The sequence below is a fragment of the Corvus cornix genome, chromosome 3, assembly GCF_000738735.6.
Source record: "Corvus cornix cornix isolate S_Up_H32 chromosome 3, ASM73873v5, whole genome shotgun sequence".
Taxonomy (NCBI): Eukaryota; Metazoa; Chordata; class Aves; order Passeriformes; family Corvidae; genus Corvus; species Corvus cornix.
Window position 1 is genome coordinate 24,776,786 of NC_047056.1, and position 24,271 is coordinate 24,801,056.

At 36.6% G+C, this 24,271-nt stretch overlaps 1 long non-coding RNA gene across 3 annotated transcripts in view; it reads left to right on the plus strand.

The window, feature by feature from the left end:
• LOC104685672 overlaps positions 1-24,271 on the plus strand; it is a 320,409-nt gene that overhangs the window by 54,344 nt on the left and 241,794 nt on the right. For 2 of the 3 annotated variants that reach the window (XR_751167.4, XR_002044173.3), the window contains one exon: positions 10,552-10,616. The exons of the other annotated variant lie outside the window; for it this stretch is intronic. This is a non-coding gene — a long non-coding RNA (uncharacterized LOC104685672). The remainder of the gene's footprint in view (positions 1-10,551; positions 10,617-24,271) is intronic. 3 annotated transcript variants of the gene reach the window in all.

The window sequence follows — 24,271 nt, forward strand, 5'->3', positions numbered from 1 at the left end:
GAAATTATTTCATTTTGATTTCATAGCTACATGGTTTAGAGATCAAAATAGACACTGTTTCATGTTTTGTTTTGTTTTGCTTTTTTTACTGAGAGACCCTAGGCACCTGAACATACTGTACTGTAGGGTTTCCATGTAAACTCAGTGGGGATACATGCCCAACTGTACCAAAAAGATTTTTCCTGCCCAATATCATTGGCCAGGCCAAGCTGCTGGGGAGAGGCAATTAGTTTTTTATGCAAAGCAGGCAGATGATAAATTGCCATAAGATTTGTGATTTTTCATTTCACATTGAGTGTGCATGTATGATGTGAAGGACTTCTGTTACATTAGCTGTAAACACTAAATCAGGTTTTTGCTTTTTGTCCTTTTCGTTTATTTGGAAATGAATATATTGTTTTGCTGGATAATGTCAGAAATTTGGTTTTTTACGAGCTTTTGCAGGCTCATACACTATGTAATTGAATGCAGAGTTAAGATCCATGTGATAGATTTCACAATCATGTGATAAATGTTTTCAAAGTCAACTCTGTATTACATAATTCTAACACTGGAACCAAGCTTCTACAGGTCCCTTAGCAACTTCATAGGCTCACGTGTTTCTGCAGCAGCGATTTTATTTTTGCAAACGAACATTCTGTAGCAGCTAGGGACATAGGACTGGAAGGATGCCTTCATTTTTCAAGCCCAGAACCTGGGTGCTAGAGGCACCATGTTAAATAAATCTTTCCCTGTATTTGCAGTGCTGCATTTTAAGATTTCTTTTTTCCTTTCCTGCCTTCCTAAATGTGAAACCCTTACTCTTCCTCGGGGAGCAAGAAAAAGCTTTCATTGCCCTAAACATAAAGGCTGCAGCTTTTTCTAGTATCCTTTTGGTCAAGGGGAGAGAGCAAGTGCTTCACATTGTCCTTCCTCTTCAAAATATCTATTTCTAGTCCTTCAAGAAATAACATTGATTTGCATTATCCTGGGTCTAATATTCTGCATAATTTGATTTAAAAGTTTCTTATCTGAAGGTCTCACATATCCAATTAAACATCCCTTCTACTGAACAAGCTTCATTATGACTTCTTTTACTGAAAGATTAGAGCTGCTGTCATGTTGTATTGAGAAATACAAGAGTATATTTTGTCTTCATGGTGCAATGGACTTCATGTCCACATGGTGTCATAGAGAAGTTCTAGAAGCCTTCATTTAGGATAATTTGAAAAATGCATCATTGCTATGTGCAATTTAGACTTCTCCAGCTAAGACTGATGAAAATCTTTCTGCATTAGGATATAGTAGCTTCTTATATGCTTTTGAGTCCTAAATCTATTTGCTGCCTTACTCTATAATTGCTCTCATTCCAGCTGATCTTAATAACTTCCCTTACTTCTCCTCAGAGAACTGATACTATTTTTCTAGCTACATTATGAGTTACATCTCTGATGATATGCTACAAACACTGCTGGGGTGGTTGAAGAAATTGCTAAGTAACTTAGAGAAATGTGCCTTTTTTCTGTCTTAAGTATTAGTTTTGCTTCTTTGAATGGCATTTACTGAAATATGCATATCAGGTGTCATCTTCAAGATTTATTCCTGAGCTTGAGAACCCTCACAGGCATCTTCCTTGCAAGCACAGTTAATGATCTCCCAATCCATTTCAGTTTCAGAATTTCAGAACTGTGGTATTAGTATATCTAGTTCCACAAAAAAATACAGACTATTTACAGGAAGCTTCCAACATAAAAAAATGGTTTTCATAACAGTGGCTGCTGAGTTTCAGGTGAACATGTATTATTAAACTTTATTCAAAGTGCAGTTTAGGAAGTAAAAATAGAGTTCCAATGGGGACAATTTTAACCATTGCATGTTGAGTCTGGATAAAAATTTACCCTGTGTGAATTCATTGAAATACAACTATTTATTGTCATTGAATAAAGGTAAATCTTCACATGAAAGAAATTAGCCTGGACCTTCATATGGATGAAAAATATTGTATTAGGAAAGGTCTCTTACAGATAGTCTAGCAAAAAATGAAATTAACTTTTTTAAGAGTCAACAATTATAGTTTCAGGTGTAGAGGAATGTTCATGGAATTACAGCAGCTTGCCAGACCACAAAAACTTTCCCATTCTCCGGTTGTGCTCTGTGTTAGCCATAGGAGAAGCAGCAAGGTGCAGCCAGACCTGCAGCTGGGTTTAGAAGAGAACTGTCTCTCAAGTTTGGCACATTGAAGTCAGCTGCAATCACAGCAATATCATTCAGTACCTCTACTTTCTTGTACCTTGTGCTGGAAACTGTTAGGGTAGATGTGCTATAGATGGTCTCCTTAGCAGAAATACTGTGTTCTACAGCCATAAATACATCCTAGTCTGCAGTTCTGTTCTTTCATCTAACCTGCTTATATCAACTTTATCCATTTATGCTTCAGACTGTACTTGGCAGTGATCTCAAAGGCAAGTAGGAAACTGCACAGTTTACTGCTTGACTTCTGTACTGCTTGATTCCTGTAGGAAATAAACTTTTCTTAGGAAATCACTTTCCAGGCATAAACACATTCTTTTTACCCTGATTGATTTATGGTAAAGAGTATTCAGGATGATGCCTTAGGTTTTAACTATGATATTTTTCAAATCCTGTACTGCCTAGCGTGTAACTCTGAAGTTTCTTGTAGCCTGTTAACTTCTGCTCTCTCGTGGTAGGTAGACATGACAAAGCCTCTCCAGGCCTGCTCTCCAAGGACACTCAGTCCATCCTAGGCCCAAAAAGTATAAACCAAAAACCTCTAAAGGGGGAGCAAGCTTGGGGAAATTACATCATTAACTGAAGCTTTAATTGGAGAATTAACCCAGATATGCAAATGAACTAAGCTTATAAAAGTGTGAAGATCTTGTGACCTGCCATCCATCTTAGGATCCATCTTGGCAGTAGCCTCTGGCTCCCTGGGGTGTACCTTTGAAGGCCCTTTGAATAAATACTTACCTTTATTCCCTTATTCCTGTCTAGTCTCTGTTTTTAGGTGGCCACTTCAGGCATCAAGAATACCAGATTTTGGTATTCTGCTCTGGAGCTAAGAATATGCATTTGCACTTTCACCTGGTTTCAAACCAGAGCTTATTTTCAGTTGGACCAGTTGCAAATAAATGCAAGTAGGTATTTAGGGATTGTGAAGAAGAAGAAGGAAGAAGATGCAAGAATACCTGGATATGATGCTACTTTGTACATTAACAGTTCCAAAGACAGGTCTGCCTTAGCTGATCTGCTCCTCATTTCATGTCTTTGAGTAGATGTTCTATCTTTTCTATTGATGATTAGGTGCAGGACTCAAAATTAAATATCAATGTTAGGAAACATGAGCTGGTATTCCACGTTAGGAAACATGAGCTGGTGTCCCACATGAAGAGATGGTTTTGTAATATAGATGCAGTAGAATTGCTCTGATTATGGTCAGAGATGATTTTTAACTTATAACTCACATTAATGACTTTTTCCTAAAGTACAATGGAAGGGAAAAACAGATGGGTTTTTTTTAGTCCAGAGGAAAGCCAGAGATTTTTCTATTTTTTTAATATATCCAGAGTAAAGATCACTCTGGATAAGCCTCACATGAAAGTATTTGCAGGGAAAAATGTGCACTCACTTTTCAAGTTTAAGAATTAAAAATCAAAAAGAACAAATTATGGCCCATTAAAAGAAAAATCTATTTCCATTTTCTTATACCTGGAAGCCATACTTGGATGTAGGAACCATGGACAAATGTAGGTTAATGCCATTCTACCCATTTCACAGAATGGCTGTAGAAATGGCATCAAAATTAGACAAATACTCTTAGATTTTTGAGGTATGAAACATCTGCTTGGATCTTCTGCCTAACCCAGGTGAAACAAGCTTGCTTACTGTCTGACACAAAGAGTCAAGACCTTCTGTTTAAGTTGCAACAAATCTGTCTCTAAAATGCCAAACTATTTGAAAATTGTGGCTGGTGAACTATCTGCTGTGTGGTTTTAGGATTTTAAATAGCCATGTTTTTGAAATGTGTCTCTCATTGCTGGTTTTTGTTTGATGACTGGCTGTATTAGCCCTTTCTCTGCTGTCTGGAGAGCTGTGGACCATTAGAAATTTCCTCTTTCTTAGCCTCATTACTGCTTTTGGGTTTTAGCTTGCAATTTTGACAGTGCCAGAATGCCCCCCACCTACCAGGCTGCTTCATTGCTCTAAACACTCAGGAGGCATTCACCAGTCACCTCTGCACTCTTTGTTGACAAGGAGCTTTAAGGAAAACCTTGATTACTGTTAATAAGAAGTACTTTGAACTTCTACAAGATCTGCTTAAGTTTGGCCATAAATATCCCATTCAATATTAGAACAGCACAAGAGACTGTGCAAACATTAGAGAGTATTTTTTTTGCATCAAACAATTTTCCCAGTGTATAATTATGCAATTATTTAGGTAATAAAGTTTTAAGCTGGTACATGCCTGTAACTTCCTTATACTTTTTCTATTAAACAAAGTGCCCTTAAGCATTTCACTTTTGTTTTATACTCACTTCATTTCCCAGAATAATTAAAGCTTAGTCATTCCTTATAATGTCATACAGGTAGGAACATAGGCCTGATTTACAATCACAAAGATAGAGCCAGGCAGTACTTTGAGTCTGCTGTTGTGAGAGTAACGAGTTTTCAACAAAAATTCTCAACTTTCTGCGTTACATAATACAAGAAATCAAAAACTTAGTGTCAGAACATGTCAGAGTTCTAGTTGTGTAAAGACATATTAAATCTCCTGATTTCAATAAAAAAAATGAGGTTACACCAGCTAAGCATCGGGGTCTATGCATTCAAGATAAGCCCCTATTGTATAAGCAAACAGTACTACATCACCTATCATGAAGGAAGGCTGAGACAGATTAATAGGGTCACAATGTTCTTTATTTACCTGTTTTATGAGACCAGAATTTTCAAGCCTTAATGTTTGCAGGCAATGCATGAGTGCCTGCTGCAGAGCTTGCTCTGATGTTTATAATGATTGCAGGAATCCCAGTGCAGGGCTTTGGTTCATGCAAGTCCCAAAGGCAGCTTTCTAGTTTCATTTTGCTTTTTCTTTAGACTCTGATAACATTCTTTCAGGGTTCCCTCTTACATTGCACAGCTATCTTGAAGCTTATCTAGTACCGATCTGTGTCATTTAGGAAACGTTGCTTTCATCTGGGAACTAATAATATTCAGTCAGTGTGTGCCATTCATAACTAAATAGCCTCTGCTCTTCATTGTTCTTTTAATTAATGATTGTTGATTGGTTTGACTTGCTGCACATTGTTGCAAGGCATGATCAAAGAAAATCCAAGATTAATCTGCTAAACTAGATGTCAGATTAGTAAATTCCTCTGTGCTATTACAAAGATTTTTCTCCCTCAGTAAAGGCCTGTCAGTGGATGATGGCTTTGCTATACCTCTGACAGGTCAGTCCAAAGGTCAGTCCCTGAAAACATGCATACATTAATGCACTAAAGCGTGATGAGTCATTTATAGCCAGTTCATAACTCCAAGCACTCTCTTCATGAATGTTATTCAGGCACCACTGAGAAAAAGATCATGTACTTTGGTTGCTTTTGAATACAGATGAAGAAAACATTTATACCCTATCATGTTGTGAATACATGTAGGTTTTTCTCAGGTCAGTGGTGGAATCAATCAGTGTAGTAAGCCTGAGAATAGTGTGTTGTGAGTGTCGTTTCATCAGCTGGCATATCTCCCTTACTTCTGTGTAACCCCTTTAGACAGAAGTTGATTGACTATGAGAAGTACTGGACTTCCATTTAAAGTAATAAACAGGGAGCTGAAGCCTCAGTCATTAACTTTCACAAATATCACTACAGTCACTGGTATTTATTAATCTAATTTTCTCCACTTATAAACTCTTCATAAAAGGCAACCCCAAAAAAAACCCAACCCAAAATGCCCAGTAGCAAAAGACATAGGCCCACTAGTGTTCACATAACTGTTTTATTTACGGACTTTTGGTGCAGCTTTCCTGGGTACCCTTAGTTACTCCTTGTCTTCACAAGGACATCTTGCAGTCTGGGATTGTCAGGCCTTGCTGGATAGCAGATAGACTGGATTTCAGCTGCTTCTGATCCTGTGGCACAGCTGCTTTCATCTGCCTTGGCATGCCAGAAATCCTTCTTTTCCCTGTCTGCCACTTCATTAGCCACTGCAGTGATGGCATTTAGCTCTTAGCCAGAAAGCAGAGAGTTTGAGCTTAAACACAGTCCTTCTGCTTAATAGCTCAAAGATGTTCATATGGATGTCCTGTTTTCATCCTTTCATTGATAACATCTGCATCCCAGTGCTGGAAGCTATTGGTTGAGATGAAGGATTGCAGTAAATTTCCCCAGTGACATAGATGGACTGGGTCAACTGGGCTTCTTTCTTCTGCTTTATGAAATGCTTCCTTATCTCCAGAAATAATACCTCTTTAGCAGAAGAAAATAAATAGATACATTTCAGGCTGGTCCATTGGGGCCTTCCATTTGTCTCATTTTGACCATGTATCAACAGAATGATTCTCTGTTTTGGCCTCTTCCCCAGTGCAATGGTTTTCATGGTGCTGCCATGTGCTTTTGCTGGTAGATCTCTGCCACAAAACTAACTTCAACTAATTGTGCTTAAATTTAAGGTTGTTCTTTTTAAACTTTTCTTTTTCTCACTTCTAAAAACTTTTTCTTCTTTTTTTGTTTTCTTTTTTCATTTTTTTCTTTTTCCTTTCAGTTTTTCTTTTTTTTTTTTTTTTAATGAGTGCTTCTGTTTCATACCATTGTTATTTCCAGCAGTCAGGATAAGCAGTGATCTCAGATATTTATAATTTAAGAGAGCCTATGTGAGTAATCAAAGGAAGGTTACAGAGTTCACCTGTGCTCATCACTGTATCTTTTGAGTTGGTTTGTGTTCAGTTAGGGAAATCTTGTACTGATTCTGCACATAATTCAGTATTTGAAATGCACAGTGTTCTTCCCTAACTGATTTTGCTATTAGTTCATCACATGTGGTCAGCAGATTAAATATAATTGTTTCTATTAAATGACCATAAAATGTTTACTCTTCAGTTTAAAGGCCAAGGAAGAAAAGCTTCTAGCTCAGGATCTGTCAAGTTACAGTCCTCAGTTGTCTTTTAAACCACTACAGTTGTTAATTTTTCCTCCTACTTATTGAAGGATTTCTGGACATGTTTATTTTTACAGCCTAATTAGCTTTCTTCCATGAATAAAAGGTGTTTTCTAAAACATTCTAGTAGGCAAGGGATTTATAAAGTGGCAGAAATCTCATAAAACAGATATGTCTTTTTTGTATGGGAATGGATGGCTCAGGCTGTTATTGAAGGGACTCTGTATTTGGAAAAGTGGAAAAGAAGTTACCATTACTTTAATGTTTTTAACTTATTGAAAATTTATTTAATTATAGAGGTTGTTTTTCCAGACAATTGTTGATTCTCTGCTGGGACATAACTATCTGTGGTTTTGTTTGTTGCGTGTCCACAGTAAAGAAGATTTAGCTCATTCTAAAGCTGGGAAAAGAGCAGTATTATTTCCTGACTTATATTTTTTAACAAGCCACAGTATTTCCACAGGCCATAGTACTTAAATGCTCCAAGGATAGTATATGGTTTCCTGTAAATCTGCAAACTGAACTGAGGTCATTTTGCACCTGAACTTTTCCAGGCATGTCAGCAGATTGCTGTAGTTTCCTTAAGACAAAAGAAAAAGCAGAGCAGCTGAAAATAATTAATATTGAACTTGACACATCAAAAATGTCATTTGTCACTTGTGATTAAAGCCTTTATCTTTAGTTCTATTTTTATATTCATCATAGGTCTCCCTTAGCTATCATTAGGCTCCACATGGTTGGAGTTAGCCTGACCTTTGATCCATCACCACAGACAAAGGGATCTGTTGCTGCTAAATTGGAGCCCCTGCTAGTCAGCAACAGTACAGATCAACAAATGTAAGCTTGGTTAATAATGATCATCTTAGCTACTCCGCTTGATTTTTAAGTCTGTGTGGTTAATGTAGACGCTGCTCTGGAAAAGAAAGTTTAGATTCATAACAAAATTTAGCAATAGGAATTTACATTGTAGTTATTCAATCTGATGTGAAAAATAAAGATCGTTTAAGGGATCTATATTTTTAGTATACTCCTACACTATTCAGTTGTGAGAAAACAGAGAGTGATAGTGTTACAAACTTTCTACTGTTTTTCTCATTCCTCTGAAGCCTTCCAGCAGTTTGCTGTCACAGATACTGTGGTCCCTTATTTTCTAAGAACAGCGAACTGAAATGTTTAAGCTGTTACTGTCCTAGCCCACCATTGTCCTGCCACCACATTACTGTCTTGTATATTGTTGTAAACCCATTCTGACATACTGCACACAAACTGAAGAAATCCTTAAAAATATAAGAAATTAATCTTTTCATTATTAGCTATGTCTTTTTTTTTCCACATGGGCATGTGTAGCTGAAAAGCAGCAATATTTTTATGGGTGACCATAAGTGATGTCTTTCCAGAAGCAAACCATTTTTTAATTCACTGTTTAGTCACACAGAAAGACTCACACTGCAGCACTAAGTCACATTGCCTATTGATTAAACTAATTTCAGGATCTCAGTTAAAGCCAGATGATGTGTTTTGTGGTACAGTTTATTGTGGATGTGATGTGAAACTGGTTCCTGACCCTGTGTGCTTGCTGAATCGCCTTCCACAATAATAAAATCCTAAACCAAGCCCTAGTTTGGTCTCTGGTAAATAAAGCTCCCTTGTGAATAGAGTGAAGACTATTAGATTTGTAGTCCTATTAGTAAGTATTTTTGTGGTAACAACTTCATTATTCTAAGGTCATTAACACACTTCCTCTTTTACTGCAAGTGATTGTGGGTTAAAGTCATTATTTTAGGCATCTACATTTAGTTTATCAACATCTAATCATAAATAGCCTGCAGTTTCTGGAAGCTGGAACAATAGCTGTCTGAGGGTTATTATCCAGGAGACCATTTCCCCACCCCTCCCACTGCCTTCAGCAAACACCTCCATGCCTGAAGCACTGTTTACTGTGGAAGTGTTGATGACTAAAACTCTGAATCTGAGCATTTAATGACTGAAAATACCATTGTGTTTCCTTGATGTGCATAAGCACAGGTGCTATTTTTTCAGCAGTTACCCTTGCACTGAACCACATAGTTTGCCCCTTGCTATAAGGTGCCTAATATAAGGATATTAGGCTGAATCACCCTGTCCTTTGGCTTCAACAATTAAATCATTTACTCTTGTTTTAGGTTAATTTTGGTTGATTGTAAATAGGCTTCAGTATCAAATTTTCCTCACTGAAATTTCCAAATTTTCAGTGTCAAATTTTTCAGTGTCAAATTGGAATCTCACATCAAATTTTCTCATTGATGTGTCTCCAATTCTTCTTGTTTAAAAGGGAGACAGTTAGCACTGATACAGGAAAAACTGAAAAATATTTCTGTGTGGCTTCTAGTTTGTTTGTTTGTTTCTTTATGACTTTCTGAATCTGTGTTTCTGTGCAGCACCTTCTCCCTTTATTTGTGTACTCATTTCTTTGAGAACACTGTTTTGAGCAAATCAGTGTATCAGTCAGTATTCCACCACCACTTCCTGTATCAAGGCAAATAACTTGGTAGGAATGCACGAGGTCTCGTTTAATCTTCAGGTATCCCAAAGAAAGCCAGTGAGAATTTAGAGTGAGGGTAAAAAAATACAGGTTTCTGATACATCATAATCGTGTAAGAGCATTTTAAAACACTTTTAGTAATGTGTTCAAAATCCTATAGGGCTTCTGTCATTCGCTTCAGTAGACCAGGCCTTTTCTGACTATTTTTTTTAATTTATTTTTTCATTTAGAGCTCTCTTTTCATAGCCTGGTCCCACAGCCCTCACAAAACCATAGGATTTCTTCAGTAATGATCCTGCACTTTCAAATATTACAACATGAGAAAGGTTCTCCTTCAGTGAGGAAAATGCTGTACACCTGGATGGAGAATGAACTGAAGATTTCAATAACAGACCCTAATCCCATCCTAATTCTTTCCCTTGCTTCTGTGTCCTGGTTTTCAATTTGTAGTTGTTATGTTTTTTAATGAAAAATCAGTAGTGGCAATAGCTATTTGACAAAATGGAATTTCTCATCACTCTGAGATATTTGAGTTTTTATTAATGAGATTTGTAAAATCAAGTTATTTTTATAAATAACATTTCCTCTGTGCACTTCACTCTTTTTCCCCGAAAAAACTTTACAAAAAAATCAAAAATAAATGGCTTCTTGTCACAGTTATCTCTCCTGCATTTTGGATAGTTTAATGGTTTACCCTTGTAGACCCACGGCGATTGTTTCTACTCTCTGTGTAGTAGTGCCACAAAACCCAGATAACTCTCCATTATTTCAGATATATTTCCATAAAAGTGAAGGGAAATTCCAGTTCATTTTTTGTCACTGTAGGTCTTAAGTTTATTGCAACAAACATAATTTTTAAATTATTATTTTAAAATTTTTATTAGGTGTTTTGCCCGTTCCCTGCTTCTGTGAGGTCAGTGCTGGCCAGTGAGACCATTGGAGAAATAAGGTACAATTTGACATATTATTATTCTCTAGAAGGTGGTGTACTCTGAGTTTATGTTGTTTTATACTTAGCAAATATAACTGCGTAGGCAAGTTATTAAGGAGAAAAAATCTAAGTAAAAAGAGAATGGACATAGGGTATAATTCCCAACCTTTCCACTTTTACCAATGTTAGGCCTTATACAAAGATATTTGCTATGTTTTCAGCTGTTAAGCTATGGTTGCTACAAATGTTATGCAAAGAATCACATCAGAATCAGAAAACCAGCTAAGCAATTGGTTTTACAATTTTCATCATATTCTTATTATTCAGGTACAGCAAGAAGTCAAAATGAACCTAAAAGTTGTCTTTTGTAAAACACCTCTTACCTCTTTGCTTCCCTCCTGGTCCCCAGCGGCAACAATGGGAAGAGAAGTTAAGAAATATTATCTAAAGAATGAAATATGAAGTTTTCTCTCATAAACAGCAGAGTTTGTTTGAAGTCACACACGGTTGCACTCCACACATGTAAATGTGCTTAGCGTTTATTCAGCTTTGGAAGTGTCATTCCAGTTTCATACCAATAAAACTGTTCACTGCGCACTGGTGATTTTTAAAACGAACACATTTCAGTTCAATTTGTTTTGTTCTCTTCTTACTGCAAAGTGAATGTCTTCATTTTGCACTCTTTACTCCTGAGAAGAGCATTAATGTGCTGCTTTGGCAACTGGTGTTAGCGAAATACAATCTCTGTTTTCACAGTGAAATTGCCAAAGTTATAAAATATTGTGCAGGCATGTCAGTCTGGAAATAGTTAAATAGGCCATTTACTGGAATATTTCATTGTGAGGGCAAGAATAAAGTGGTTTTCTAAGATGGTCAGTGGTAGCCTTCCCTGCAACAGGGCTGAGTGCCTGTGTTGGAAAGGGTGGCTGGAGCTGGTGACCAGGGCTGCATCCATGAGGTGCATCCATGCTGCAGTGCAGGCCTTTGGAGATCATTTCACTCTGTGACTGGGCCTTTTAGGTACCTTTGTAAGTGTGTTGGGCTCTGTCATGCTGCTCCTCCTAGCACTCAGCTCACAAGGGTGCTCCCCAGCATTCTCCTACCTCATGGAGTTCCACCACTGACCTTAACCCGGTTTTTTTGCACATCTGAAGGGTGGCTCTGGCTTTCAGATCTTGGATCCAACTCTGAGTGTTGTTACTAACTGTAGTGAGAAGAGAAGGAAAATTTGAAGTGTACTGGGAGATTTTATGGCCTTAGAGATTTGTGTTGCATCTTCCAAAAAAAAAAAAGAGATTGTGAGTGTATCTTATCATGCTCTTTCCAGAACAGGCTGAGCAGAATGACTGAATAACTCCACGAATAAAAAACACATTAAAACTCTACCTTCCCCCTCCCCACACTATTTCCTTCATTCCTGCTTTGATTTTATTCTGTTTGGGGTTTTTTGGATTACAAATAGTTTTGTTTGTTTTCATTACCAAATTACAAAACAGCACTCTAATTAAACGGTTTTTACAGGAAGCAATTAAAAGACAAAATGTTTTTCTCTTGCTAGCTGGATAGTTATGTCTTGTCTGGCAAAACAGCTTGCAATGTGTATTTGTGCAGGAGGTTAAGTCTGGTGTCAGGGGTTTGCAATGACAGATACGATATGTTCCTATGGCAGTGACAGTGCCATTAAGAGAAAGATTTTTCCTGTAAATCTTTCAGTAGGTTGGGGGTTGCATTCTAAACCTCCTCAAAATACCAGGTACTAACATTTTGTGTTAAAAGTGGCTGAAAGCTCCTCAGGAAAACAGTAACAATTAGTCCCAAATACTGTTTATTATGAAGGGATTCAAAACGTTTGACTTATTCCCATATAAACTAGCTCCAGCCAGGACATTTTGGAGTCAAATTGTACTGACTCCTGAGGCCAAACACTCTATGAGTGTAAGTCACAGTAAGAACAGGGCTTGCTCAGACCCCTGTGGTCTTGTTATGGGGACTTCACAGTTTCACAGAATCTTTTTGGTTGAGATTGACTCTGATTTCTCTGAAGGGAAAAGTATCCTCTCTCACTTGTACATTTGTTCTTGTTTGTATGGAATATTCAGTAAGGTTTCACAGTTGTAAATGGAGGGTAAAAAGGGACAGGAAAGAAATTAACACCTCTGAGTGCTTCTCCTGTGAAAATACAAGATATTGCTGCTTGTAGGGCTCTATATTGCAGCAAATCCTGACCTGAATGAACTGTGCTGGCATTGAAACACGTGAGACTATCCAGTGCTCTTCCAAACTGGGAATTGTAAATCTGTCTTTTTTATAGGCCCTTTTTATATGGAAATCTCTCCTCTGTACAAACAGCTTCGGAAGCTGAGCCTTCTTCCAGAGTTCCCAGATGTTAGTGAGGTAGCTGTTGTGGGGCTGGGTCCACTTCAGCAAGCGTGCTGCGCATGGTCAGCTTGTAGGGAAAATGCATTTCTAAGCTTCCTGGAGAACATGTGGGGAAAATGAAGAGACTGAGCAGAATTCATAGGAACTAAATAAACAGCTGTATAAACTGGCATTAGGAAAGTTGATGGATATTTCTGCCTTTTATGTTTCTTTTTACAGCTTTGGTACCTAATTCTGTGCCACAGAGACCCCACAGAGGAGGTCCATCACATGAAACTGATATATATATTTTCTTCTTCTTTAAGGTCCATTTTATTTCTGTTGCAATTAAAGATCTTGCTCTTAATCTTGAGAAAATTTGGCCCAGATAAAATTTTGTTGCCTTAAGCAAATTGTCCAGCATTTAGGAATTATTGTAATTACTACAGCTGCTTAGGACTGGGAGAGAAAGCTGAAGGTAGGGTAGAAAGAATGCATCTAGGGCATAGAGAATGCATCCTCTCATAGTGAATTGAATTTTCTACCCTGAAACCTAATACTAAGCTCTTTGTCATGTTAAATTAATCCATACTATACAAGGCTCGATCAAGACTTTTTGCTCCCTATGATGTCTAGGAAGAAACCTCTGAAATTAATTTGTCATTTGAAGTGAAAATAACAACTTTCCAAGGCTCTAAACACCAAACCAAGATAACATTGTTCATATCACCTCCAGATGAGAGAAGGAATCAAGTAAAAGTAATACTTTTTACTCTTAATTGGGAAAATCTTGCTATTTGTCATGTCAATTTGATATTTTGGATGCACAGACATTATAAATTACAATGGTTTCATATATAGAAGAAGAATAGTACTTAGGATGGTGTAAATAATTGTCTTTTGAATAGAGTTGGGCTTTTTTTCCTCCTGGTTTGACAGTAAATTAGGGACAATAGGGATATTTGCCTTCAAGTCACTCTGCAAAGTAGCATTTTTCTCAACAAGTTTGTCAGGCAGGCTCTGTCGATTCATGATTTCAGACATAATGGAAGCAACGGCACAAGAAAACAAATATACATATTAGGTGCAGGGTAGTTTTGCTGGGAATTGCAGAATAGACAACATAATATAGAAAACAAAATACTAAATAAAACATTGAAACAGCCAAAGCCAGGGATTCAGAGAACAAGTAAACGTGTATTGTTCACATGGCAGTGTAATGGTATCCAGCCGTGTTAAGTAGTTAATATGTACAGTCATATGAGGAATAGATGTCACTGTGGAGCTTTTATTGTTATTCTGATTTTTATTCCATTGTGCTCTTACAGTGTTTGTTAGGGAGCACAGATGAAAGGAAAATAAAGATGAGGTTTCCTCAGGAAATGACTTTTCTTTGTCTCTTGCGGAGGTGTCTGTCCATGTGTGTCCCACCTCTTCCCCCATTTTGATACTGTATACAATGAAGCATGGCTAGTTGTGATTGAGGGAGACAAAGATTAGTGAGTCAGAAACAGTGGAAACACTGAGGGTGTTCTGGTTGGAAGATGTGTTGTCCTTTTAAGTGGAATTCGTGAGGGAAATCCTGACTTCATTGAGGTCAATGAGACTGAAAATCTATAGTCAGAACATGCTACTGTTTTCTGTTAAGGGAATAGTGTTTAAAAAAATACTGAACAGCCAATCAGCTGGCGAAACAAGGGAGAAAGACTAAACTTTTTTAGTTCACTGTTAGTTTTTGTTGGCCTCATCAGAAGATTATAGTTGCCATGTCTAATTTTACCGCAGGCAGTGGTAAAGTTAGACATGGTAACTGCAATTGTAAGACGTATTTTCTTCAGCCTTTAGCTCAAATTGATCCTCCTCAAAAAAGTAAAAGAAGGCTTATTTACCAAGGTGTGATAAAGGTGTGAAGCAAGTGCCATTAATTGCATTTAGTCTTTAACTTGTCCATACCTTCAGGAATCAGATCTTCCTGGGTGAGTGACAGACCTGTTAACTTGGAATAAGTCAGAGTTTCGGTTTTTACAAAATTTCTGGAGACTGCCCATTGCAAACATCCCAAAATACCTAAAAGTAAACATAAATGATTCCGAGAGCTCCTCACCTTACTTTCTCAGGATTGTTAGGTATGAAGGTGAAGCTGATTTAAGGGTGTTTTATCTTGGGAGTGTCACTCATTCTCATTAATTTTCTTAATTGATGCTCTTAAAAATGAAACTCTTTTCTAGAAGGACATTGAAAACAGTTATTGAAATTCAGTTATATTCCTTTTGATTTTTACCAAATGGGAAGAATCTGCTTGACTTTTGTGCAGACTGGTTTTTTCTGGTTAGTCACAGTATCTAGCTTGTTTTTGCTATGAGTTTATCAGTATTTCTAGATTATGCTACCATGTCGTGTTATTGAATACTCCCTCTTGAGTTTTTGCTTGAGTTAAAGTATATTTTAGTCTCCTCTCTAGTTCTGATTTGTCCTTCATTCTTTCATTTCAATTAAGTTCTCGTGAGATTGTTTATTTTTCTTCACAGTTCAAGACACTGCCCTTTCCATATGAAATGAGTGTGTTTATGGCTTCTGCAGTGCACAATATACAATTAAACAAGAAATGATATACCATTCTTATTTACTGCAATAAAAGCCAATATACAGTGACATAGTTTTTCTCAATTAAAAAGTTACAACTTTGTGTTTTCTTGAGAAAATACAAATATTTCAGAAATCATGGCATACAGTAGCATTTATTGTTTTTCTTGGATAGCAAGTTACAAATAAGCAGCCTGTGAATCAATAGCTGGAGTTTTACTTCCTGTTTTTTATTAAATCCTATGCTATTTTCTCCTCATTTAGGGCCCAGGAAAAACAATTATAACTTGCATGCACCAACTTACTGAGCCAGTTCACCTTTGCTTCTCTAAACAAAAACCATCAAGCACAAAAAAGTGATTTAAGGAATTTCTGCATTGAGTTGTCACTTTGAACTCTTATAACCACAGAAAACTACCATATCTCAAAAAAAAAACCAAAAACAAAACACCAAAAAACTCCACATCGTTTTCTTTTTTTGTGAGATTTTCCATCATCAAAAAGATAGTTTTGTAAAGGTATAAATTTTTATATGACATTTTCTCTAAGAGTGTTCCGTAAAAATGCTTAAGAAGTTTCTTGAAACTGGCACAAGATTTTGTTTTAGTCACCTAAGTAAGATTACAGCAAGTCCAACATTCTGGATGTTTCAGGAAAATGTGCTGATTAGTGAACCTATCAATAAAGGACTTACCTAAATGCTGTTCTCTCAAGATGATAGTAGTAAATGAGTCCTTTGTAGGATGTCTATTTCAAAGAAGTTGTTATTACACTGTATATATAATGATAATGAACTGTTAGAAAACTTCCTTCTCACTATGAAGTTTGGATAACCAGTTAAACCCTAAGTTAGCTCTTCATGTCACGTTACCTGTTCTAGACAGGAGCATATACAGGAAGAGTTTCTGTTTTGTTTGTAATTGTTTCTGTAACATAAATTTAGAACAAATTTCCTCCTGTTCTTGGGCTCTGAGGAAATGCACTAGAGGTGGAAGAGTGGCTGTGAGTTACCCTATGGATGCACCCAAAGTTCTTGATCTGAATTCTGACCCCGTCACTTGGGTCAGGCCATTGAATAACCACTGCCACTTACTTATTGAACATATAGGGCTATCTCAATGTATAAACATGTCTTTGTGGAACAGAAAATCTAATTAAAGAAAAGTTTATGTCTTAAAGATTCTGGGGACAGAACGGGGGAACATTCAGGAAAAGAATATTACACTCTTAGGATGTGGACTAAGTACCAGTGATGCTGTTAGACAAACATCGTTTTAGAAAATTGACAAGTACTTGTGAAAGTATAAAGAGGAAGTATAGAGAGATCATTTTTCTGCTATTTCTGTGGAATGAAGGGCAGAATTTCTCATAGAAATCTTCCTCCAAGTATATTTAACAACACTTGGAAGGTTTTGATTCTCTTATTTACTGTTCATTCCATTCTATTTGTTCTTGACATATTAATTTATAAAATACAAGGAAAACCTGTTTATGCCTTTATTCCAATTCCAGTTATATTTCCATACTTTCTGTTTTAGGGAGAAGTATGACTTCTGTTTTAGAACTGTGGAGAGTAGAATAAAGAGTAGCCATGGTGCTTTACTATCTCTTTACATTTTAGGGACAATTTTAAAGGCAGAGCATACTATGAGAGGTAGATAAGAAACACAGTTTTCTTCCACTGGGGAGATATTTGGAAATTTAGCCTCTAGACCCAGTGTGAGTGAGTGCAAATCTCTACTACTTGAACATATTGAGACCAGGTGTGAGTCTGATCCTTCCTCTCTTGTGGGTCATGCAAGTTTCTATTCACTGTTTGAACTTGCACTATGGTTGTCATCAAACTATTACTCCTCATTATTTAAGAGGCCAGTCATTAAACAGACTGAAAAATGTCAGATTTGTAGCTTGCCAGGCAATACAGCTGAGTGGTAGCACTGCTGTCATTTAGCACTAGTGAAATTTATGTGGCTGTTCTCAGAGATAACAATAAATTGCAACCTCTTTGTAGTGGCATGTGCTCTACATAATGTGGAGATTCTGGTTTCCTCTTTAAAGGCAACAGCACAGCCTTCAGGTACCAGCTCAGAAGGAGCTGTGTCAGGCAGGGGGTGAGTTGTAGAGATATTAGTTTAATAGAAGCAAAGTCATTGACATCACAGATTTTTTTTTAGGTGCAGGTGAAATAGTGAGCCTCTCTGGCCAGGTGTTTTTCCCTGGAACATTACAGAAGGATTTGATTAAAACAGTAGGGGGGAAAAATTTTGAATTATATATTTTTGTGCTGTGCTAGAGGAAAACTCCAAAACTTCCCTTTTCCATCCCTCTTCAGACCCTTGGTCAGGATTTAATATTTGTTTTTTTTCTAGAACTTTCTCTATTAGACTTTTTGTATAGCAATTTAATAGTATTAGATTAACATAGTCTAGAGCTAGGAGGAATCCTTATCCTTACCTGCTATAACCTAACATAGGTACACCAGGACTAGGTAAAGACATTTATCTCAGTGTTACATGCCTAATTTCACTGAAATGAGAGCTTTAGAACAAAATAATAATGTAATTTAAATACAAGACAGGAGTCAACACTGTGCATGATGCAGTATGTTAATTAACCCTCACTATTTTTTTCAATATTACCTTCCTTCTCCCTAGCTCTCCCCTGTGGAGATCTACAGCTGATAAAGGCAAGGCGCACATGAACAATATTTTCTGTATTCCTATTCAGGAATTTCAGAAATGTTCTATATTTCAGAATATTCAGAATGTTCTATAATTAACAGTGTTTTCCCACTTCCCAAGAAAACTTTTTAAAAATTATAGGGATGTGTCTTTCTGAACAGCAGATTGATTAAAAAAGGAAATATACTTTACCTTGAAAGAAAAAACTCTTATAAGAACAAATCTTTGGTTCCTTTAGTACATCTATTATAAGCTTTGATATTTTTGCCTAATGTTTTAAACCTCTGACTTTCAAAACATTTTTGTTAGTAAAATTAATTAACCTAATGTCATTAAACTCTCGCTTTTGAACAGTATTTTCTTGAGGAAAAACTTACAGTAGAGTTTTCCTGCTAAGTTTGGGAGGTTATTCCTTGTTAATCCTCATCAAATGCTATGAAGTAACTTTGTTTGTGAGGAGGAATTTGCTACTGCTAATATTCCTCTCTCTGTGTTTTTGTTCTGTTTAAAATTTGACAGTTGATAGATTTTTCTATCAAAAATATATATCAATCCTTTGGTCTTCATAACAAGTAATTTCATGGACTTTTATTTAATTTATATTTGAAAACAACCACCACAATGGCTCACAATTTCTGAGGTCTGAAAGTGCTTATTCCTTTTGAAATTTACAGTTGTATCTCACACCTATTAAAAAATCACAATAGTTTTATTGGATGAAAATACCTCCTCAGTTCAGAGAGTCTGTTAGCTAAAGAGGCTTAACCTTTTTTTTTAAGCTCAGAGTTTTCCCTTAAATGCTTAAACACCACCAAGTATTTACCAAGGACACCTATTACTTTTTCCTGTCAGTCACTTGGGAGAGTCAGTACATGGAATGGAACAGGCTGGAACAAGTCAAGGTGCAGATTTGTGCTGCACATATGTTTGAAGGTCAGGTTCAGTGACAACCAACACTCAGATTCAGTCCACAGCAGAATATCTTCTGTCAACCTGAAAAAGGTTTTTGTCTTTTTCTTTTTGTCCCTGTTTTGGAAAACTGCAAATAACTCTTCAAGACTTTTGCTATAGAGAATGCCAAAATTTTGCTACTTGGGCATTAATTTTCTAGGGACATGTTGTAAAATTTCAGGTATTTAAACAATAAGGAAAAAAAGAAAATTAAGCCTCTCTTTGTTTTTGGTTCTTGTAGAAAACAAACCTACAGGGACTGAACGTGATATCTGTGAATGTCATGCATTTAATTACCCGGTTTTCTTTTGCAGCTCTTTTTGAGGGTTCAGAATACTAAAGTAGGAAAGCCAAGGTTGTATATTATGTCAGCAACCAAAAACTGAATTATCAGGCAGAGCAGATAGCACCAGGCATTTCAGAGAGATGTGGCCCTTGCTTCAGAGTCTCTCATCACAGAAAAACCTGTTTGAAAACTCCTATTCCTTTTGAAAGGGCATTAATTTTTGTTATCTTCTGTGATAATTATCTTCTCTTTCAAGTATACTGAGACAGAAAGCTTCCAAGTGAGACAAGAACTGTGAGAGTAGGTAAAATCCAGATAATAGCTGGATCTCATTTACATAAGAAATAAAATATTGTGAACAGACAGATTGAAAAAATGTGTCACATAGAGAGAGACTGAAGTGCTTGAAGGTTATGTCCTTCATATTCATCCTTGTATTTTGAAGTAGTTAACTTTATCTCTGTTTAATTCTAATTTATTCTGATACTGCATTCAGATTTTGTAGAGAAGACTTGTTTCTCAGCAAGTTTTATGTGTTCAAAAGATTCAGTAGTTGTTTCAGAATCTGTGGAAAAAATTACAGGTTTTGACCTCAGCCATAGCATGTTCTGCACTCTCAGTAGACTCAGCACCTCCCAGAATCAAGCTTTTTAAAGATATGCCTTTGTATCTTGGCATAACTTCTTACTAAATGTGACTATCCAGTGGTACAATGGATACCACTGCTGTCAGTCAGTGTGCTAGGACCACAGGGACTAAATATTGGCCAGCTGAACATTTTAACTTTAAATCCACATGATTTCTAATGCTTCAGGTAAAAGGTAGTTTCAGTAACACTCATGGTGAGAGCTCCCTGCTCTTCCATAGTTAGAGTGCATCTTATTTTGCTTGTCAGTTGGTCCAGAACAGGCCATATGGACAAAAAAAAAAAAAAAAAATTAAAAATCAATCCACATTCATAGTCCAGCTTATTTCCTTTCCAAAGGCTGCATTTTACCATTTTTTGTATGTTATATCCCGCAATTTAATTTATTACCTGTAATCAAAGCATTTTAATTGTGCTTGAATAAACAGAGGAAGAACCACTCTTATGTTCTCCTACTTGGATTTACAATTTCAAAATTATGGCAATATTTTTTTAATAAAACATTAACTCATTTTAAAGTTGTCCCATAAACAAAGAATATTTAATTATTTCTTTAGATCTTCCCCTTTTAAATTCAAATTTTTTGAAAGGTTAAGATTTGTAAAATTTGAAATGGCTGTAGCTGCTAGCTGGTAACTAACATTTACCTGCTCTCAGATGCAGTACTAGACTCATCTCATTTAGTGGATCCTCTAGTATAAGTAATGGAGATCAAATAGCTTTCTGGGCTTTATTTGCTTCAATAACAACTTATACCAGCTGTCACTGGAGGAATTAAAAAAAGTCATGATCTATTCACTGAACTGTTAATAACACTAGAGTCTTTAAAATGTTTCTGTATATTTGGAATTCACATGTAGAACTCCAAGGAGCATTTGCTTAGAGCCATTCATGCTCCTTCTCTGCAGCGTGTGTGCACCAATTACTTGGGACAAACTTTTGCTTGTTTTGAAGCTGCCTCTGTTCCCAAATAAATATTTATACTGGCAGTCACCCCATTTGTTTACCAGCCATTCACAGATTGGATTACATTTGAAGAATTAATTGCCTTACATAAAGATGCTGTTTATTCTTTGACAGCAGGTTTCTGCATTGCCCCTCTAGATGGCATTTCTAAAAACAATTCCAGATGGAAACATGCCAGATATTTCTTTGTTCCCCAACAGCTTTAAAAATAGATGCCTGTGCATGTTTCACACTGATCTCTGTGTGCACCTCTGAGCTGACCTGAGCTATAAACACTTTATAAATAAAGTATGCTGAAACAGTAGATACACATTTTTCCCCTTTTCATGCCAGTTTGTTTTCCTTTTATTTGTTTATTTTTTCTCAGCTTCATTAAAAGAAAATAATGCTTATGTAGAATTAGAGGATTTTTAGGAAATAATATCCTACAGGGTTTCCTAGTGTTTTGGTTTGGTTTTGTTCATGTTTTCCAGAAAGTTGTAATTAGAAGATATTCATTAATCAATCCTCAGCTGACAAACTGCAAATCTCATTCTAATGTACCTGGAGACTTGACTCTGTGGTATAAGTTAAAACATCTTATGTACAGAAGCATGATTTGTTTGCTGAAGCTGGAACACGGAAATGAAAGCTTTCCTATAGTGTGGAACAACAGAGAACCATTGCAGCCACAACTGTAGCCTGCAGGCTACAGGAGATGAGGAATCCTGTTCCTATTCCTCTCCCCTGTACTCTGTACTACTAGATACAAGACATAAGAAGTCAGCCCTCTGCAGCTTATCTTGTGACTGGATTGAGCAAAATCATTTTGACACATTTCCCACCTAGATTTTAAACAGGCTGTAAAATCTCTGGCATTCTCAACCAAAGCGATCATCTGTTACAACATCATCACTTGTTAATGATTTCCTTAAATTTCCTGTTAAAAATAAGGTAATCTGAGAGTCAGCATTGGCATCTATGCTCGTAGCTTGTGCCCATAAGGAATTCTTAAAGATGGATATCGTATTGAGGTACAGCTATCAGCCCTGATTTTTTTGTTCTTTAAATGCTAGATAAACTTTAATGTTTTTCCTACATAGTTACTCAACAACAGTGACTGTTATTTATCAAAATGTTTCATGTCTCTTAAATACCACAGTAGTGCTCTAGAGAGCTTCTAATGGACAGCGTCATAAAATGTGGAATATTTTCTCAGTGAAAGATAACAGTCCAAATTAAAATATTGCCCAATAAGGCTGTAAGATTCTGGCAGTGCTCAACTTCTCTGGTGGACTAAAGGAAAACTGAAAGGGCATATGTTTAACATGAACCAAAATCCTCTTTCTTTAGCAGCCATGTAGTTAATGGAGTTTTAGCTGTGTGAATGCTTCTCAACTGAGCCAAGATGAGAAAAACAGGGTTTGAATTCATAGTGTGGCCTTCAGACAACTTTTAATTCTGATATTCTATGAAAAAAGTGATGCAAAATACATCCTGTATCTTTCAGCAAAGCTGAGTGGAAGAGAAGCAGATTAATGGCTCATGAGAAGAATATGAGCATGCTTGAATTGCTTTTATAATAATAATATTGCACTCATGAAAGTCTTCTCTTTTGACTTGTTTGAGGCTAAAAGACCCTTAGCAGTCCAGCTGAGGAAATGAGGGGGGGGACTCGCTCTCCCACTAAAGCTTTTCAGGCCCAGGGTTGTTGCTGCACGGCAGCCGACTGGGACATAGGAAGACTCATGCTGTCTCCATTTAGTTATTACTTGTAGTGTCTGCTGGGACTAGGAGGGATCAGGGATCTACATGTCAGACCTGGTCCATTTTGCTTTATAAAATAGCAAGAGGGAAACGGAATATATTAGGAACTATTGGATATTTTTATGAGATTTGCCTTCGTGGGTGTCTTTGGATTCACTGGGGGAGGAAGAAACCTTCCTGGAAAACATACAGTGTCAACATTCAGTTATGGATCATTCTGTTACTCTGCTGTGAGAGCTGTGTTGTCCTAAATAAACAGCCAGAAGTTTTTGACACAGTCCTGTGAATTTTTCTCCTGATTACTTCCTAAAGTTTACTAAGTAATTTAATTATATTCTCTAAATCTTTTCCTAAAATGAAATATGTGGTGAAATTACTAAATAACTTAGAAATGATGTGCTAGGTTTTGATTTTTCTTTTGGTTTTGCTTGGTTTTGGAGTAGGGGAGGTGAGATGTCCAGAAAGAGTTCCTGCTGTCCTATTTACAAAATTTAATGAAAGTTAGCTACTTGCATCCTGATCACATTTCACTTTTATAAATATTCTTATTTGCAAATGAAAAATTCTGGCATTATAGAGATGGTAGTTTTGTCTGCTGAAGTTTGAAAATTTTTTTTGTGTGAACAGTTTCTTCATTTTGAATATGAAGTGCTTTTCATAAAACTAGGAAGTTTTTACAGTCCCAGACATCACAAAGAGTTGAGGTGATGTTAATTTTGTAAACATCCACTGCTTTATGTATACCTTGTCTTGCCCCATGCCCTGCCATAGAAGAAACACATGCAGTGTTACTTCCAAAGGAAGTAATATTTTTCCTGTATCTTTCCAAGCCTGTAAAAGCAACCCCAGAGATATTTTAAAGAAGATTATAGTCCACACCACTGCAGACTCGAAATGCAGTTAACAAATGGCATGCTATCTGTTACAGGGGAGCTGGCTGTACGTGCTGTATCATTTGAGCCTCATGCAAGTGGTTCTTTTTCATGGACAGAGTAGGTGATAATGACTATCTCCGTGAATATACTCAGGTCACTGGAATAAATAACTAAAGGTGTAAGACAAAGATGCAAAATCACACCTGGTGTTTTTTCACTATGACAAATACTAGAGATTAAGAGGTAAAATAAAATCATCATACACAGACTTCCTTTGCATCCTCAGTATTTGTTGAAAAAGCTGGAGGTGATGTAATTTTTTTGTTTGTTTTCCCATACTCAAAGCAGAATACGGGGAGGGTGATATATTCTGTTAATCCATTGTCATTAACTGCTAATGATGGTGATTTAAGAAAGGATATTAATTAGATATTCATGCTAAGGCATAAAGAAAAGAGGTCAATGAGTAGCACCCATTGAATGAACCTTTTGAATAAGTTACTACTTAGTATCCAGGAAGCTTCATTTAAGAATTTCAGTGTTGCCAAAGGGATTCATCCCACAGCCTGAGCAATCACTGT